Raw genomic sequence first — 20,597 nt, 5'->3', positions numbered from 1 at the left:
TTAATAATTTTTTTTTTTTTTGCAAGCTGCTTTACGTCGCATCGACACAGATAGGTCTTATGGCGACAATGGGATAGGAAAGGGGTAGGAGTGAGAAGGAATCATCCGTGGCCTTAATTGAGGTACAATCCCAGCATTTGCCTGGTGTGAAAATGGGGAAACCACGGAAAACCATCTTCAGGGCTGCCGACAGTGGGGTTCGAACCCACTATCCCCCGAATACTGGATACTGGCCGCACTTAAGCAAATGCAGCTATCGAGCTCGGTCATCCTCATCCCACTGTTTCTGCGATCTACACAAACATCAGTAAGGTTTTCTTTCTTTTCCTTTTGAGCTATACAGCAATTCATAAGGATTTTACATCCAATTAACTTTTTCCAAAACGTTCATTTACATTGTTTTTTTTTTCCCCAGTCCTGTAATTCTTCATTACACCCTAGCTATTATTTCCTATTTATAGCATTTCATGTTCAAAACAGTTTTTATAGGCTTTACAGATTTACATCAATCCACTAGGAAATATAATTCTGTGCATATTTCCTAAATTCCTCAAAAATATTCTGTGCTCAAGAGTCAATTATAATATCACGTCTATCATACGTAGGAGCTTTGGAAAGTTCTCGGAATGTACTACAATTAAGTATCTTACCTCGGTGGAACTGCTTTTATTTTTCAACATAGTCTCCCTGTAGACTAAAGCATTTGGTCCAGCGGTGTTCCAATGCCTTGATCCCATCTCGAAAATGAGATTCCTCCAGGCCTGCAAAATACCTCTCCAATTCGGCTGTCAGTTCTTCCCTTGTAGAAAATCTCCGTCCACCAAGGAAAATTTTCAGCTTGGGGAAGTCTGATGGTGCCAAATGAGGTGAATAAGGTGGATGTGGCAACAATTTGTACCCCAGTTCATAAAGTATTGCCATGGCAATAACACTTGTGTGCGGCAGAGCGTTGTCCTGATGAAAGATGAACCAGGCCTTGTTTCGCGTATCTTTTCCTGTAGTTGGTCTAGGAGGTTTGCATAGTATTGCCCCGTAATTGTTTGGCCAGTAGGAAGATAATCAATCAGCAGAATGCCTTTTGCACCCCAGAAAACTGAGGCCATGACCTTTCTGGCCGAAAGCACTGCCTTTGCTTTCTTTGGTGGTGGTGAATCAGCATGTTTCCACTGATTTGACTGCTGTTTTGTCTCTGGGGTATAGTAGTGGACCCAAGTTTCATCTGTAGTCACAAACCGGCACAAAAAATCTTGTTGGTTGCACTGAAAACGGGCCAGACTTTGTTCGGACATTTCCAATCTGGTGCATTTATTGTCCAATGTCGAGCCGTGGCACCCATCTTGCGGATAATTTTTTCATACCCAATTCTTCGGTTAAAATATAATATACCCCTTCAGAAGACATCCCTACAGCTTCAGCAATCTCCCGCACTTTCAGTCGACGATCCTCCATGACCATTTTATGCGCTTTTGCGATAAATTCTGGGGTCGTAAAATTTTTTGGCCGTCCACTATGCGGATCATCATCCAAGCTCTCCCGACCAAATTTAAACTCGCTGGTCCACTTGGCAACAGTTGAAAATGAAGGAGCAGAGTCCCCCAGTGTGTTCTGAAAGTCGGCATGAATTTCCTTTGCTTTCATACCTTTCTTTACAAAGTATTTAATCACTGCTCGAATCTCAGTTTTTTCCATTGTCACAAATCACTACGGGGGAACAACAACAAAGAGTCGTCACTACCACACTCCTGCAGCTAGAGCACTGACGCGCCACGTGTTCACTCACAAAGGATGTGTGATTATTGTGCGAGAACCTCGTTGCCCTAGCACTGACATCTAGCGGTGATTCCGAGAACTTTTCAAACCGTCCTCGTATTAGCTTCCATATTTTCCCAACACCTACTCATACCCCTCCATTCTATTTCCAATCCTTGTAGTGAAATTACACTTTAAGGCAGAAACTGATTTCAGGAAGGACATTCCAGGGATCATTAATGAACAAGGGGAGGGTAAATGCGAGGACTTACAGAAGGCAGAAGAATTCTGTCAACAGTATGTAAAGATCGGGACGTGGCGACCCTATCGCCCAGTGGGAAACCACTGCAATCAGCCACCAGAGTATTGGCGGGAAAACCATACCTTACTGGGCTAGGAGGAAATACCAACCCAGTACCCCGAACATCTGGGGTTGTCCCTCTGTGATTAATAATCGTAGTTGTAAATCGGAGCTTGCTCCACCCAAGGTTAATTACCTTTGAAAGTCAACCATGGAAAGGTCTTTTAGGAAAAAATTCCACCGTCCTGTCCAAGAAAGCAGGAGAAGGCTACATCAGATTTAGTGGGTAGCCACCTAGAAGACGCCAACTAGTCGGAGTGTTGGCAATCACCCATTCTTATGCCAGCACATAAGAACAGGATCAAACAAGATCAGATCAACTACATTGCAACCCATAATATTAATTCTCTACTTAACGCAGGAAACCTAAAGAATTTGACAGATAAATTAGATAAACAGAAAATTTTAGTAGCAGGACTCCAGGGAATGAGAAATACTACAGAAGAACCGTTCGAATCTCAAGGCCACAGAATTTACAACGGGATACCTGGGCTAAAGGTAATGAAACAATGTCCCCAATTTGGAACTGGGTTTATAGTCAATGTGAAAATAATAGATTCGATAATCAATGTTCAAGCCATCTCACCTAGAATTGCAACTTTGAGTTTAAAAGCATCCAATAAAATTTACACCATCATAAATGCTCATGCCTCTACTAATGACAAGAATTTTCTAACAAAGACTAGGAAAGAAGTAGAAAAGTTTTGGGATCTCCTTAACCAAACACTAAACCAAGTAAATATTAACAACGTTAAGATCCTGTTAAGGGACTTCAATGCCCAACTCAGAAGTGAAAAGAAATACTGCTATATCATTGGGAAATGGGCTCCACATAAACATACAATAAGAATGATCAAAGCCTTGTTGAACTCTTCAGAGAACAAAAACTGATCTCAAAGTCCACATATTTCAAAAGGAGGCCAAACAAACTTAAAACTTGGAAACATCCTGAATGGAGAAAAAGAGAATGGCAGCTGAATCATGCATTTATGGAAAAATTCTTTCACAGAGAAATCTACAATGTTAAGAGTATTAAGAGGAGTAGATACAGGTTCAGATCATTACATAGTTGAAATCACAATTAAGTTCACACCACTAAAAAAGAAACCTACAATAAACGAAAGAGGAACTTTGATCCACACCAATTAATTAGACATGATAAATATAGAGATGTCACACAAAACATAAAACTAACAGATAACTTAGAAGAACTGGTTCCAATTCTCAGGCAACAAGCTGAAAATGTAGCCCGATTAAACCCACATAAAATACATGCCTGGTTGACCTCAGAATGTGACAAAATTCATAAAGAAAGACATCAGGTAGGGTTAAAATTTCAAACACACAAAACAGAAGAAAGTGCAACCAACGTCATAAACAGCAGGAAAAAGTTCACACAAATTATCAGGCAAACCAAGAGACAATCACAGAAAGACCTAATTGATTCAATAGAAGACAAAACCAATTCCAGAGATTTTTACAAAATATTTGGAAGACAACTACAAAAATTTGTCCCTCCCACGTCAATGCTCAAAAGTGAGGATGGAAAAAGACACATAATGACAAGGAAACTGCAGAAATCATGGCAAAAGCATTCATTAAACTTTTGAATTGTGAAGAACCCCAGGAACATTTAGCAATTAATACAAACACGCCCATCAAGACTCTGCCTAAACAATAAACCCCCAACAATACAAGAGGTGGAAAAAGCACTCAAAGAGTTGAAAAATGATAAAGCATGTGGAAAAGACCGATTTTTCCCAGAAATGTAGAAATATGCCAGTGATACAGTTCAAACATCCTTACACATGGCCCTAAAAAAAATCTGGAGAGCAGAAAAGTTCCCCAAACATTGGACCACAGCCATAATCCACCCACTCCACAAAAAAGGAGATAAAAGCAATCCAGATAATTACACAGGTATCTCTCTCTTAGACTTCACATACAAGTTTTTCTCCAGAATAATATGCAGGAGGATCAAAGAGGAACTACAGGAAGAATTAGGTGAATACCAGAAGCTGTGCAGAACAAATCATCACTTTAAAATTAGCCATAGCACATTACAATATATAAAATAAACCTCTTGCAATAACGTTCGTGGATTTAAAAAAAAATATATACAACTGTATCCATAGACCTTCAAAGTTGAAAATCTTAAGAAATTTCGGGCTCCATTCAAAATCAAACTAATAGAACTCATCTTAACCAACACTAAATCAAAAGTCAGGTTCAGACGGGAATTCTCTGAACCATTCATCATAAAAACAAGTTTAAGACAAGGAGATTGCTTGTCACCTCTGCTGTTCTACTGTGCCTTGGAATATATAATGAAGAAATGCTACAAGATTAACTCAAAGAATATCCAGATTGGAAGACCCAAAGACAACGTAAGTTTCAATTGCCTAGGATTTGCTGATGACCTTGCTCTCCTGTCCAACAATAATCAGGAAACCAGACAAGTTATAACGCTAAAGGAAATAGCACAGAAAATTGGTCTTGGAATATCTTTTGAAAAGATAGTAATCATGTTAACTGACCCACCATTCATAAACAAAATTGCCATACGAAACGAAGAAATAAAAATTGTAGATAAATTTAAATATCTGGGAGAAATCATAAAATATAACCCTAAGGAAAAGCCAACATGGCATAACAGAATAAATAAATTGTCCTGAGCACAATATGTCACCAAGAATACCTACAACAAAAAAGGCCTGTCAAGAACAACAAAATTAAAACACTACGAAACAGTCACTCAACCAGAAATAACATACGCAAACAACTAACATTGCGCAAATAGACAAAATACTCAAGATAGAGAGAAGAACCATTAGAACGTGCATCAACAAATCATACCAAAAAGATGGACACTGGAGAGCAGCTTCTAATGAAACAGTCTACAAGGAAATAGAACCACTAATGAGCACAATCAGAAAGAAACGCATTTCATTTTTTGGACATCTAATCAGGACACCAGAGAACAAGATAATGAGGAGAATAATAAAAAAATGATGGAATAGTAACATTAAGTAGATTACAGAAATCAAGGAAGATAGGGATGAACTACAAATTACAGTGGATGACCTAAGAAACAAAACTGACAAAATCAGGAAACTCACAAACAAACCAGACTGCAATCGTCAAATATTACCAGTGTTTCACCCCAGTGCCGCATGGGCTCATCAGTTGGATACCGCACCTTCCCAAGACACTGACCAGCTACCACACCGGTAGCGACACCACTGCAAGCTATACATGTGATAAGTACAATTCAGTGCCGATGTACTAGGGGAGAATTTCATCTCCACTTGCTATATAAGCCCTCCCGAACTAGCATGACCAAAAATATGGCTTGCGATTGAGGTAGCTAAATAAAATTCAGGAAACTCAATCGTCAAAAATTACCAGTGTTTCACTACCTCAATCAGAAGCTATATTTTTCGTCATGCTAGCCCGGGAGGGCATATATCGCAAGTAGAGATGCAATTCTCCCCTAGTACATCGGCACTGCATTGTGCTTATCACACATATAGCTTGCAGTGGTGTCGCTACCGGCGTGCTAGCCGGCCAGTGTCTTGGGAAGGTGCGGTATCCAACTGATGAGCCCATGCCAAACTGGGGCGAAACACTGGTAATTTTTGAAGATTGAGTTTCCTGAATTTTACTTAAACCAGACTGCAAACCAGAATCAACACAGACAATAGGAAGGGTAATTTCTGATGAATAACGAAATATAAGATCCGAGAGAATGAAGCAGTTAGTCATGCAACACGACACAGCTCAGATGATGTCATAGCGGTCAGTGATTCAACATGGCACGGCTCGATGTCACAGCGCGCCTCAAAATTACACGGAACAGGCAAGTGTATATCGAAACGATGACAGACTGGGGTTTAGAGTTCATCGGGACTAAAATTGATGAACGACAGATCCAGGGAAAATGATGCATCGAAAAACGAGAAATCGAGTTTTATCCAGTTGCCTTCGCCTGTCTTATCTCGCCCAGAGCCCTCATCACTTCGACCTTTTTATGCATAACAGGTCCATAAACTAGTGCTGGCTGCAAAATCAGGCGATGTGGAAATATTCATTCTTACTTATTTCCTGAAAGTACTGTCTCTAGCGTTCAAATGCTCTCTTCCAGTCTATAAGGAGCTTACTGTTCTCGTCACTGATGCCACAGAACTTTTCCATGTCAGCTGAACTTCTGTGTCACTGTTTGGATAGTCATTAGATGCCATGTTCACCAGCTGGTGTATCAAGTTTCTCACAAATTTCATTGAGATGAGCTGCTTTGACAGTTGTGACTGCCTTCTTCGGTGCACTTCTGGCTTCACAGCATGCCTTTAGTTTTTCTTGTCTTTGACTCAAGGAACACCTGATAGTTCCTTTTTTGATCAGACCTTCCTTTTGACCTGTTCAGTCTACAGGCACAGCAGACGGTCAATCCTTCAGTACCCATGCTTTGTCATACATATTCTTAAACAGATACATGAACATTTTCCTTTAGACTGTCCATATCGTTCCAAGATAATTAATAGGAAGTAGGGTGATGCTGGAAATAACAGTTTCCTTTTCTCTTAGTCGCCATCATTTAATTCTTGTTGGATCATTTTTTCACAATGGAGGTTTGATGTGGAATCGATTGACTACTGGATGATATGCAATCAATGTTCATAAGGGATGACCTTGGCATTGCCGATAAATTTTTAAGTGTGATTTGACAGAATCTGGTGATGTTCCTTCAAGAATGAAACGTGTAATTCTATTTTAATTCAGTTGCTTCTCTTTTAGGTATAATTCTGGAACACTTTTCTTTCTTCAGGCAGTTTATAAATGTACTAGCAGAAGTACCCATTCTTCGTACGGGTTTTCAGAAACTGGCTTTAGTTACTCATACTATTGGTGTGACTGACTTCATTAGATATTTATATCACTGTTGTATTTACTTAAGTACGTAGAAATTATTTGTCATGTTTGGAATTATTGTGTATCTTCTTCTTCTTCTTTTCTTCATGGGGACCTCTAAATATTAGTTCCTAATTAGCGTTGACTTCTAAGACCTTTTGCTACCATGTTTTTCCTTCATTCCCACATATATATACCTGCTCCCTTCACAAAACTACAGGTTTAGTGTAAGTACACTTCTGCTAGATAGTACTACGAATATAAATATTATTGAATGTATTTGTTTGATCCGACATTTCGCAACTATTACAAATTTTCAAGGAAATTTGCGATGCATAAAAGAAGCTACTATAATTCTTGAGAGTTATAATTCTCAGGGCTTGTCACTCATTTCGCACATCATATAATGAATCTGAGTATAAATGTTGAGAAGTTTTTCCAAGTCATGGGCAACTGTGTATATACAACTGTGTACAGTATATAGGTTGTTTTCATGGTTACAATGATTGTAAAAGTGGACCAAAATATCGGCACTAATAACATCAGTGATCCTACTACTCCATGATTTGATAGAAAGTTTAAACTATAGGTAACAGAATGAAATTGAAATAATAAATAAGGCAGTTCAACCTATTCAATACAAAATAAATATGAAATGTAGTATTACATTCCTATTTAATTAAAAGTGGAAGCGGTACCGGTTTCGACCCTAATCTGGGTCATCATCAGCCGAATAAAATGCAAAAAACAATGCATAGGTAAATAAGAAATTAAGGAGCGAGTCTTTCACAAAAACAGTTGAAGAGGCAAAATATGTTAATGGGGATTGGCACTGTGCAAATTTAAATCGTAAAATCTAGAAGAAGTAGAAAGTCAGTAACTTATAAGAAGTAAGGTGCGATCTTCTGAATAGTAGCACAACACCCACAAATTTCAGCACTGTCTCATAATGTTTACAAGAAGAGGTGAAAAGTTAAATGAGCCAGCGAATGAGGCGCGAAGTCACAATATAATTTAATGAATATGAAGTCCCAAAATTGATTAGAAGTCGAAGATGAGTCGCTTGATTGAAGCGAATTGCTAGCTCCTGGAGATCAGCGCAACACACTCAATGTCCGGCACTGTGCTTTCAAATGCCGACGGAACTCGGTGAATAGCTTGATGAACCAGTCTGTTATTGCTTCGGTTGCAAAAATGTGTGTACTGTATATATATATAAGTAATACAATTTAATATAATTTAAGTACGTAAACAGGATCTTGTAGATTCTTTAGAACAGTTGACGTAAAAAACAATTGTAAAGAGAAAAATGGTAAAAAGCGCAATAGCGGAAACAAATGAAAAGCGTATATGCACAGTGTGCTACTTCTTGAAGATAAGAATTCAGGTCGTAATTGAGGTAGTTCAAGGCAGCGCAAGGTATGAGTTTAAATTTGTATGTAAATACCCAAAATGCAGGTGGCACTATAGTATATTTTTTTTTAGTTCAATTCGAAAAAAGTAGTTTCTTTTTTTTGAGAGGAGAGGTGAAAACAGATAGAATAAGTTAATAAAGGAAGAGGATTAGTAGATAAGAGAAGATAAAAGGGTTGGAAGTTGAAAAAAGATGGGAAAGGATAAGACAGGGAATTAAAGGAGGAGTATTTTAGGGTGGGTTAGGAGGATGGGTTATTGGAGGTAGAAAACGTGGGTAGGAACTTTGTAAGGCATGGAAAATTGAATCTGGATTTTGAAACTTAGAATTTTTAAGAAGAAGAATTAGGAAGTCAAATAGGATATTGGGTTTTTCAGAAATATCATTTAAATTGAAATTAGGGTTGAAGTATTGGTCAAGGTGAATAAAACAATTTTCAGTAGTGTTTAGGAGGGGACCTTTGTTAATGATTTTAAGTATTTTTATGTCTTTTTCAATATTGGTGAAATTATGATTGGAATCTTGTATGTGTTGTCCTATAGCAGAGAATCTGTTGTATTTAATGGCGTTGATATGTTCGGAGTATCTGATGTTAAAGCTGCGGCCAGTCTGTCTGATGTATGAGGAGCTGCAGTTGTTACATTTGAATCTGTATACTACGGAATTAGAAAAAGCATTAGATTTGTTTACTGATTTAGAGTTGTGTAATATATCAAGATTTGTGTTATTGGTTCTAAAGGAAATTTTCATGTTGTGTTTTTTAAGATCATTAGTTATTTTATAAGCATCTTGAGTGAAAGTAAAAGTGGAAAATGCAGTGGGATGGCTTTGTCTTTTGATAACGTAGTTTTAGGACGGTGTTTGAATTTGTTGATGATACGGTTTATGAAGGAGTTGTTAAAGCCATTAAATTTAGCGATATTATGGATGGTGTTTAATTCGTTATTTAAATCTTTTTTAGACATAGGGGTGATGAAGGCACGAAAAATTAGGCTGTTATAAGTAACACGTTTATGTGCTTGAGGGTGTGAAGAATCTTGCCGTATTGTGGTTGCTGTTTGGGTTGGTTTTCTGAAAATTTTGTAAGTTAAAGAAGAAGGATGTCTAGTTATAGTTAAGTCTAGAAAATTAATAGTTTTGTTGTGTTCTGATTCAAGGGTGAATTTAATGTTAGAGTCAATGTTGTTGAGAAGAAGAAGAGTAGAGGCTGCGTTGGTTGATTTTTCATTCAATATTACTAATGTGTTGTCAACATATCTGGCCCAAAAGAGGATATTAGAGAAATTATTATTATTATTATTATTATTATTATTATTATTATTATTATTATTATTATTAATTTTTGTGTTTTCTAAGAAGTTGAGGTATATTTAAGCTAGAATGCCTGAAGCTGGTAAGCCCATAGCTAAACCATCTTGTTGGTAAATGGTGTTATCAAAAGTGAAATAATTATTGCTGAGAACCAATTTTAAGATAGACATAAAGTCTTGAATTTCTAGTTTACTCAGATTACTGAATTTGATTAAGTTGTTGTTTATTATGGGGAATAATTTGGAAATTGTAATACTAGGATACATGTTAACGATGTCGAAAGAATGGAGAGAAAAATTTGGTTGGATGTCAAAGTTCTTTAATTTGTCGATTAATTCAGAAATGTTTTTGATAGATTTGTTGGACAAAAATCGATAATTTTTTAGTAAAAATGTTTGGATGAATTTAGAAGTATTATATAATTCATTGTGATACATTTCAATACGGAACATTATGAAATTTTTATCTTTAAATATGCAAAATGCTGAAACCTAAGCCAGTACGTAAAACCCGAGGCCCGTCGGCAACCGCTGGTCGCTGTACTATGGAGATCTCCGGGGCTATTATTTTTATACTTCACTCCCTTTCCATCCCCGCCCAAAGGAGTGCTATGAGCGTTTTACACAACAGTTTTTATTTTTTTCCAGATAGTAAGTCATATGTGTATCAATTCTGGTTGGCAGCTATGCCCAAACGTACATGCATAACCTAGCTGCTGTAGAATCCTGGAGCTGACGTTGCCATGGTTACGGCCATTTGTTTCTTTATCCAATTCCTAGAGCAGGGTAGTGTGGTTTCAATATCTCCATAACGGTTGGTTTTAGGGCCTTAAAACATGTTTTTCGGGCCCGAAGGGTTTGCCGAGTTTTGTTCTTTGCGTCAAGGACAAATTTGATTTTTCCTATATTAGCCTATTATTTTAATATTTTTATATCTCCCCCGTCCCCCCCCCCCCCCTCGGATTGTTTTGAAAATAAAATACAGCCCATGTTACTCACTGGCAATGTAGCTTTCTATAGGTGAAGTAATTTTTAAAATCGGTTCAGTAGTTTTTGAGTCTATCTATTACAAAGAAATATACAAATTTTTCCTCTTTATAATATTAGTACAGAAGTATAGGTTACATCCCTACACATACGGTTGTCGTCAGGAAGGGCATCCAGCCGTAAAACAGGGTCAAATACACATGTGCGACACACTTCACACCCGCAACACCACCGGTGTGGGTAAAGCGATAGAAGAAGAAGATACTCATTTTAAAAATACACCCCCTTCTTTATTTCCCCCCCCTTAAGTGGATTTTCTGTAAACAAATATTTGTGTTCTTTTATTTTTAAAGGGGGATTCCAAATATCAATTTTCATGTCTGTAACGTGTTAGGTTTTTGTGATTTATTGTAGATAATTTCGCTGCTGTAGAATCCTGGAGCTGAGGTTGCCATGGTTACGGCAGTTCATTACTTTATCCGATTCTTAGAGCAGAGGTAGTGTTGTGCCAATGTCTCCGTAACGGTTGGTTTTAGGGCCCGTTGGGCTTACCGAGTTTTGTTCTTTGCGTCAAGAGGATTAAATTGAGCTTTGTCTCGCCCTTATACGACAAATTCGATATTTTGCCTATATTAGCCTATTATTTTTATATCAACCACCCGTGCCCCCCACCTCGAACTGTTTTGAAAAAAAAATACAGCCCATGTTACTCAGTGGCAATGTAGCTTTCTACAGGTGAAGTAATTTTTTAAATCGGTTCAGTAGTTTGAGTCTATTCGTTACAAACAAACAAACAAACAAACAAACAAACAAACAAACAAACAAACAAACAAACAAATTTTTCTTCTTTATAATATTAGTATAGATTTATTCAGCAAACTGAAAAACTTAAGAGCTGTATCTTAAGAAATGTATCAGAAATAACCACATCACTGACCTCTACAAAATTCAGAATTCTCTCACCAACCTGAATTCTGTTGCCAATTTCAGATTTCCACGACATCAGTAACATTCTGCTGTTGAACTGACGGGTCCATTCAAATCGACACTTGATAAGCATGTGTCCCTGTGACACATCTATGATTTTTTTTTTTTTTGCATGCTGCTTTACGTCGCATCGACACAGATAGGTCTTATGGCAACGATGGGATATGAAAGGGCTAGGAGTGGAAAGGAAGCACCCATGTCCTTAATTAAGGTACAGCCCCAGCATTTGCCTGGTGTGAAAATGGGAAACCACGGAAAACCCAAGGCTGCCGACAGTGGGGTTCGAACCCGCTATCTCCCGAATACTGGATACTGGCCGCACTTAAGCGACTGCAGCTATCGAGCTCGGTCATCTATGATTTTACTGTCAAGCATATTCCAAAAGTCGTCCTTCATAGTCTGACAAGGGAACATCCACAATGGTGAAGTCGCCGATCACGATGAAACGTAGCAAACACATTGAGGTACATGTAAAAACAATGCCAGCATCAATTTTAGGTGCCAACATTCATTAGCGCGTTAACTAAGGGGCCTAAAAGTTGCGACATTTCAAGTTCCGCGCGAACAGCGATGAATTCCTTCTGACCAATGCTTAGCCAGAACACTGCTTTGTGCCACACCTCTGCTCTTCCTCCCCTCCGCCCCGCCTGGTTCAGCACCACTCGTTTCCCTCTCCCCGCACTGCCGTCTGCTTAGCTGTCAAACAGAACCTGTGCTACACTGCGTACGCTATCAGCCTTCCTCACAGCTCTCCCTTGGAATTTCCACATTGTATAGGCAGTTTACATTTTATGAAATATTTATGAAAACGTTTGCGACGAGTCCTTACGGGCAATGTCACTGAGCGTGTCAAAAATTATTTTTCATCTTCAAGCAAAGCACGGAAGTCACGGTGAAGAAGGTCTGCTGAACTTTCGGGAGCTGCAGCTTTATGACGTGATTGAGGGTGAGTGTTAAGCAGTCAACTATTGTCAGATAGGTTTTGACGCTCACAGGGAGATGTCACACTGCGGACATAGGCCGTAATAACGTAGATTGAAGCGTGGTCTTTTGCGCTGCATGTGAAATTGTAGGTTTATGATATGTTGATACCGATAACTCTGTCCGACTCGCTGGCTGAACGGTCAGCGTACTGGCCTTCGGTTCAGAGGGTCCCGGGTTCGATTCCCGGCCGGGTCGGGGATTGTAACCTTAATTGGTTGATTCCTACGGCACGGGGGCTGGGTGTATGTGTTGTCTTCATCATCATTTCATCCTCATCACGATGCGCAGGTCGCTTACAGGTGTCAAATAGAAAGACCTGCACTTGGCGAGCCGAACCCGTCCTGGGATATCCAGGCACTAAAAGCCATACGACATTTCATTTAATTACCGATAACACTCTCGCTGTTTTTAAACGAACAGTTGTGTTCTCCGTTGCTCCTGTCAATACATATACACATAACAACATGTATTTTAGTTATTTGTTTTATTTTTTTTCAGAGCTTATAAGTTGCTGTCTTGAAGGTGACAGTCTCCATTTGGAGGACGTTACAAGTTTGACGTACAAGTCTGATCAGTCGGAGGAAACCGAAAAGGATATTGAATATAGCGAGCCAGAACCGGGACAAAGCCAAGACAGTGCCAGTTCGGTGGACACCGTAGACTTACAGTATAAAACAAGAGCAGTCAACTTCTGGAGGAGTGAAAAACGGAAAAATCTTAAATTTACAACTGTGCAAAAGCACTTCCGTCGTTTGCATAGTGTGTCACAGCTCTCCGCCTGGAAAAAAGTTGTGGATGAAGGAGGCTCTCTCCGAGACAAATTTGGTCTTATTGCGATGGATTGCAAGAAAAACTTTGACGCGGAGTACCGTACGTCCACCATCCATAATGCCATAATCAAACATTGGGCAATGCAAAGTGCCCGCTCTCGCGGGCTCCATGACTTTAAAGCGTCCTCACGCTGGGTGAACGACTTCAAAAAGAAATTTGGGATCACATCCCGAAAAATTACTGTCGTGACGAGAAAACTTGATAGGGAAAGTGATGTTATGGTGGAAGCACAAATGTTTGTGGAAAACGTAAAAGAAAAAAATACAGTTACACAGCCCATCACATGTTTTTAACAGTGACCAAAGCGGTTTTAATTTGGAAATGTACACTGGCAGAACATTAGCGTGCCGAGGAGAAAAGTAGATTAGCACGGGGGTCCCATCAATTCCCTCTACTACGCACAGCTACACGATTATGCCTACCATGTCAGCAGAAGGTGAGCTACTCTCCCCATTGCTAATCGTTTTAAAGGAAAGAAATGGCGTTTTTGGTTCCCTTGTTAAGAAACGAATATTTTCACACGAAAATATTCATGTCGTGTGCACCATGTCTGGAAAGATAGGCAAAGCAGAAGTTCAGAGCTGGTATAAAGACATCTTGAAACCAAGTTTACCTGATGGACAAAATATTTTATTGTTAGATTCTTTCTCTGGCCACAATGCACTTGTTCATGGCACGGAAGTTGAAGTTATGAAGATTCCAGCCGACGCTACAGCCGTTTGTCAGCCATTTGACATGTATGGGTTTCGGATTTGGAAAACATACACCAGACGAATGTATTCCGGGCTGCGACTTATGAATACCGGCATCGTGCTGCATCACCGTAACACCATCTTAAAGTTGCAATCACTGTTACATTTCCAGCTGACATCTCCTCGATTCACAAACATGTGGAAGTACTCGTGGTACCGCAGTGGGTACCTTGATGATCATCCTGGACAATTCGAACACGCGGTAGTGTATTCCCTTGACAGCGTTGGCTTGGTATGTTCTTTGTGCCCAAATACTGGTTTTGTCAAATGTGCATGGTGTACAAAGGACTTGTGCGTCACACACTTCTACGAGGAACACCACTATTGTAAAGCATACGTCCCTTGAGAAAAGTATGGTGCCTGTTGTTAATTGTGTTTTGTTTCAGTTGTCTTTTCACTATTTTGTAATGTGTCGAATAGACCATAAATTGTTTTTGCTTACTAATATTGACGGGGAGTTTGCCCGATGTAATGTATATGGAGTCATTTATTGTGGTGCCTTGTAATTTTTTGTTGTTGTACCAGTTCGTACAATAGCCATGTACACTTTTACGTATGTAACTGCCATTGTACCCAGAAGACTGTAGTGTGATACTTTAATATGGCTACTTGTTGAATACATAGACCTCTGTCAGCTATAGCGCAAAGGTACGAGTAAGTAGGACTACAGCTCTGCCTATGATTATGGTATATCTACTACATATATAAATGCACATCTTTATTTCTTTTTAAAGACGTTGCTTATTACGTCAATCATTCCATGTCATACTCATATATCAAAGTTGTCTATGCATTTAATCGATTTATGTTCGACAACCATGGCTGCAATTGAAATGTGTTGTGCCTTTCACTGCAAAACATAAATACATCGTTCAATACAAGCACAAATAAAAACATTCTATCTAGATTCCTTATACCAGAGTACGTAATACGGGAAATACCAGCAGTTTCTAACTCGGAGTTTATAATTGCTGTTGTTCGCGATTTCGTTTCGTTATGACACAACTGATAGCGTACACAAAATGGGGGTAGGGGAGTGGACATGAAAAGAAGGTGTGGACCTGTAACCATATTTTGATATCCCGAGGTACAACATCTCATTACATTCATTGAGATCCTCTACCCGGGCACGTAATTTCTTTAAATAAAAGGATATTTAACGTTGTTTCAAGGTGGGTGATTTATTTTAATAAATTTCATATGTATGTCCACTATAAATGACACTACGAGAGCTTCAAGGTGTTTCAGACGTAAACAATAATTTAAGCCTAGGTCGGACGCGGTACCTTATACCACATTTGTCCACGCCCGATGGTGCTTAACTCGGGGTTGTACCCACGAATTGACAACCCACCGGAATTAGCAGGAATGAAAATATAACATTTGCATAGAATATGAGTAAATACGTTTAGGTTTTTTATTATCATTATGTGTGAAACGGAACGTGATTTAAAGGATTTCAATAATTATAGCATGTAAAGAAGCAAAACATAGCGCCGGTCTCGTTCCACAGCTAAGCAGCCGGCAAGCGTGAGGAGAAGGGAGGGGAACGTGCTGGGGAGAACCACTTGGAGGGTAAAAGGCGGTGCAGAGGATGTGTCTCCAGACGGGAAGTGTGTGTGCCGGCTTAGCATTGGCCAGCAGGTATTCATCGCTGATCGCGCGGAACTTGAAATGTCGCAACTTTTAGGCCCCTTAGTTAACGCGCTAATGAATGTTGGCGCCTAAAATTGATGCTGGGATTGTTTTTACATGTACCTCAATGTGTTTTCTAAGTTTCATCGCGATCGGCGACTTCACCATTGTGGATGTTCCCTTGTGAGAGCAGCTTAGTTTGTGGTGCACATCAGTAGAAGACTGGAATCTTCTGTGATTCCGTAGTCTCAATTATCTTCATTGAGCGATTGTTATATCGCTCTACCTCAGCAACAGAGTCTCTAAATCTCTCACAAACAACCAATCCAATGTTGTTAGTTGTTCTGGCAGCTGCCATTATATACTAACTAATATCCGTCCCCACTAGACCTGGTCTCCGGTACCACGCAGAATTTTATTGTTCAACTTTTCAATGCCTTAGCTAATTCACATACTTTTTCTGTCATGGTGATCACAATGAGTGAAGCAAAACCTGTGTCGTGAAATTTTATGTTTAAGCGGCACCACCCAGGTAATACCAGTAACCCTCACCCACTTCTCGAGTCGTCTGGGTCATGCTGAGATGCGTCGCCTGCGGGGGATGCACTAGCCTTCATCCTTTTCATTTCATCACTTGACGCTGAACCATATTCATATGACGGTAATTGTAATCGACCAGCTTGTCACGCGGTCTGTCGTCAACCTACAGTTTTAAGCAGTGGACCTAGTCCTTGGTACCGAGCTTGATAGCTGCAGTCGCTTCAGAGTGGCCAGCATCCAGTATTCAGGAGACAGTGGGTTTGAACCCCACTGTCGGCTGCCCTGAAGACGGTTTTTCTGTGGTTTCCCATTTTCACACCAGGCAAATACTGGGGCTGTACCTTAATTAAGGCCATGGCCACTTCCTTCCCACTCCTAGCCCTTTCCTGTTCCATCGTCGCCATAAGACCTATCTGCAGCTACCAAGCTCTGCCCCACCATAGCCCTACTTCCCAGCTTTAGCTCCTCCTCTTTCCCCTTCCCCTCCTCTCACTCTCCCTTCCCCTCTGCTACTCGGCCTCCAATATTGCTCTCTTCATCAGCCAGCTCCTCTCCTTTCAACAACTGTGCCATCACGCTGCTCAAGATGAGTTCGCCTCCTTTCCCTTATCTTTCTTTTGGCTATGTACATTTACATCACGCCTAATTTGGCTTTCAATCTTTTCGTTAGGTCTTCACGTTTCCATACTGAACTGGGAATCATGACGTTCATTCAAATTATGATCTTCACACGAGCACATTGTTGGCTTAGAAACCACTTGAATTAAACCTATTAATTACCGCAACTTAAGAGAACAAAGTTTATTTTTTCCACTGATAACATATGTTACCTTATGATCTATGCACCTCAAGCTGGACTATTCTCTTGTTTATCAAGACTCAACAACTGGGATACCTTCTCAAAATTTTTATATTTTACGGTCAGACGCAACTCATCATTTCAACTGGTTATAATCTAACAGTGATTTTATAGGTGCTGTCATGTGTTTTAGATGGCCATACGCACCATACCCTCATCATTTTAAAGTTACATTTAAAATTTGCCTTAGTAGGTGCATTCAAGTGTTGTATATAGATACACTTTATGTTCTACAAACCTCAAGCTGGACTATTTTCTTGTGTATCATACCTTAACAGTTGTGTTACCTTCTCTAATTTGCTTTCATTGTTTTAACTTGTTAGAATTTAACTTTTATTAGTCCTTGTATTTGCTGTCATGTTTTTTATATTTTAACTAGTCATAGTTTAATATTTGTCTTGTAGATGCTATCATGTGTTATACATTGCTATTTGATAAGTTGTATGTTGTTCAATTGATTCTTTGGCTGATGAGCATCGAAACTAGTACCAATCTTCTTTAAACGTTATGTGATATATACTCACATCAATAAACATTCATTGTACTGAAAAGGTGGACTTTTAACATTTTCATTTTACTGTAATCCCAGTTCAATACGGAACAAAATGAAGTTTCTAACTTTCAATAAGACCTATCTGTGTCGGTGTAATGTAAAGCAACTTGTAGTCCTTGGCGATCCAACACCAAACTACAGGATGGTAGTACAATACTACAACAATATATTATTAATGAATACTGTAAAAGTTGCAGAATAAATGGAGATGATAAGAATAATAATTAAATACAAGCATATAGGAAAACCTAATCTACAACCTATGCAGGAAGATTTACCAAAAGAAATCTATGTCAATCAATGCAAAAGTGAGACATTATACCACAGTAATTAAAACTAACATTCTTTACTACCAAAAGAGAAAAACTGTTACAGAGACTAGAGGTCAAGGCACAATGATTATAAACAGAGAAAGATACTGCAGACCCCAAAAGGAACTACAGTGGGTAAAATAAGTATTCATACACTGCATGTGCAGCTTGCCATATATCTTTAATAAAAAAACAAATACTTCATGCCCTAGTACTCGAATTACATTTCTTAATGAAGTATGAAGGACCATCTAGGGATAAAAATTATGCAGTCTTTGCAACAAAACAAAACAAATATAATTTTCTGTTTGCAAAATTAATATTCATACATGTTGAAACACTGTTCTTAATCACGCACAGTTTGACAATCAATACTTCGTATGCATTCCCTGAGCATTTATAACTGCTTGAAGCCTTCGTGACGAGGAGCTTACAAGATTTGATGTGGTTTCGGCATCAATTTTTGACCATTCCTTCTTTAGATGATCACTGGAATCTTCTTTTGATGAGCATGTCCATTTCTTTACTCTCTGCTCCAACAATGACCACAGATTTTCTATGGGACTGTGGAGGCGTTGGAAATTGCTTGTGAACTTTATACAGCAGCCGTTCTTTAGTTATATGAGCCGTATGCTTGGGATCATTGTCTTGTTGAAAAAAAAAAAAAAAAAAAAGATCAAGATTTAGTTTCGCAGCAAATTATAACGAAGTATGTTCACATATGCTGTGGCAGTCATACTATCCTCAATAACAACCAATTCTCCTGACCCAGCGTAGCTCACGCATCCCTACACCATGACATGACCTCCGCCATGTTTGAGAGTTGGTACAATGTGCTCAGGGTCAAATTCTTGATTTAGTTTACGCCATATATACCTTCGCTCATCAAATCTAAAAAGGTTAAACTTGCTCTCATCTGAGAATACAAACTTTTTTCCCAGTATTCCATGGCTTTGTCGAGATATGTGCGAGCAAACTCCAATAATTTCACCATATTGCGCTGATTAATGAATGGATTCTTTCTTGCCGCTCTGTCTTTTAAGCCAGCTTCGTGAATGTAATTCCTGATGGTTTGAGGGATTACTTCCTTGCCTGTTGCTGTTGCGACGTCTTCAGAAAGCATTTGGGGGCTCACGCACGAGTTCCTGCATGCTTGTTGTAGTACATATCACAACATTTGGTCCATTAGAGCTCTAAGGTGTCCAGACCTTCGCACATTTGCCGTAGATCTTGTTAGTTTGTAACATGCGAGAGGTTCAGGTTTTTAGCAATGCTTCGAAAACTCAGTCCCCCTTGTCATAAGGAAACTCACTGTTAAACTGGATACTCGATGAATGATTTGTTTTGAACCGCCAGTGGCCAACGTTTACATACCATACACGATTGCGATCTAACTGTATGAAATTTTTTTTTTATGCGTCTTTAAAAAATACTTTGTCATAAATCCACTGTACATCACAATTACGTCAAACTTTAGTGCATCTGTAGTGTTAGTATGAATCGCTTACCGATAATTCCTAAGCTGAAAATCATTTTGATTAACAATTGTAGTCCACAGATGAGCATTTGAAATTATTAAATAATAATAATAATAATAATAATAATAATAATAATAATAATAATAATAATAATAATAATAATAATATCTGAGTCTACGGCAAAATCTGAACCGATAGGCATTTTCTAGCCATGTTGCAAACACACATTATCTTTTTTCTTGACAGAGTCCATCTAACTTGCTCTGGGCCTCCCTCTTTCCTTCTTCTTAGCCTTCAACACTTGCTTTGGTATCCTCCCCTCCTCTATCCTCATAACATGTCCAAACCGTCTCAATTTATTCTTCTCCATCCTATCATTTAGTTTTTCTACACCCTATCTCTCTTCTGACCTCAACATTTCTAACTCTGTATCTCCTTGTCTTCCCTACTATACTCCTCAGGAACTTCATCTCACTGGCCTGAATTTTACTCTAATTTCTTGCTGTCAAAGTCCAAGTCTCTGATGCATCCGTTAATATAGGAGTATAGCACATCTTGTACATTATCTCTTTACATTTCATAGGTCCCTTACATTCTGGTAGAACGTATTTCCCGCTTGCACCCTTCTGCTGATCTCCTTATCCAACCTTGCATCTTGCATTATTTCACTTCCCAAATATTTGAAGTAATCAACAACCTCAAGGTTTTGTCCCCTTCTCTTTCTCCTCTTCTCATCACCACTGTTTTGCTCTTCTCCATGCTGATTTTCATACCATGTTTCTCAATATTGTCATTTAAAGCCTCTAGTTGGATTTGCACTTCTGTACTGACCCCCCAGATTACTATGTCATCTACAAACAACAATATCCTCTCCACATCTTGCCTTTGTTTCCTTTAGAATTTCATCCATAACAATTATAAACATAAGTGGAGACAAT

At 38.9% G+C, this 20,597-nt stretch overlaps 1 protein-coding gene across 2 annotated transcripts in view; it reads right to left on the bottom strand.

The window, feature by feature from the left end:
* The window catches only part of Ing5 (inhibitor of growth protein 5), a 206,863-nt gene that overhangs the window by 57,260 nt on the left and 129,006 nt on the right, over positions 1–20,597 (bottom strand). The window lies entirely within an intron of this gene.

The sequence above is a fragment of the Anabrus simplex genome, chromosome 6 (genome assembly GCF_040414725.1).
Source record: "Anabrus simplex isolate iqAnaSimp1 chromosome 6, ASM4041472v1, whole genome shotgun sequence".
Lineage (NCBI taxonomy): Eukaryota > Metazoa > Arthropoda > Insecta > Orthoptera > Tettigoniidae > Anabrus > Anabrus simplex.
Note: the sequence above shows the minus strand (reverse complement) of the source record. Positions and strands in the feature narration are given on the sequence as shown.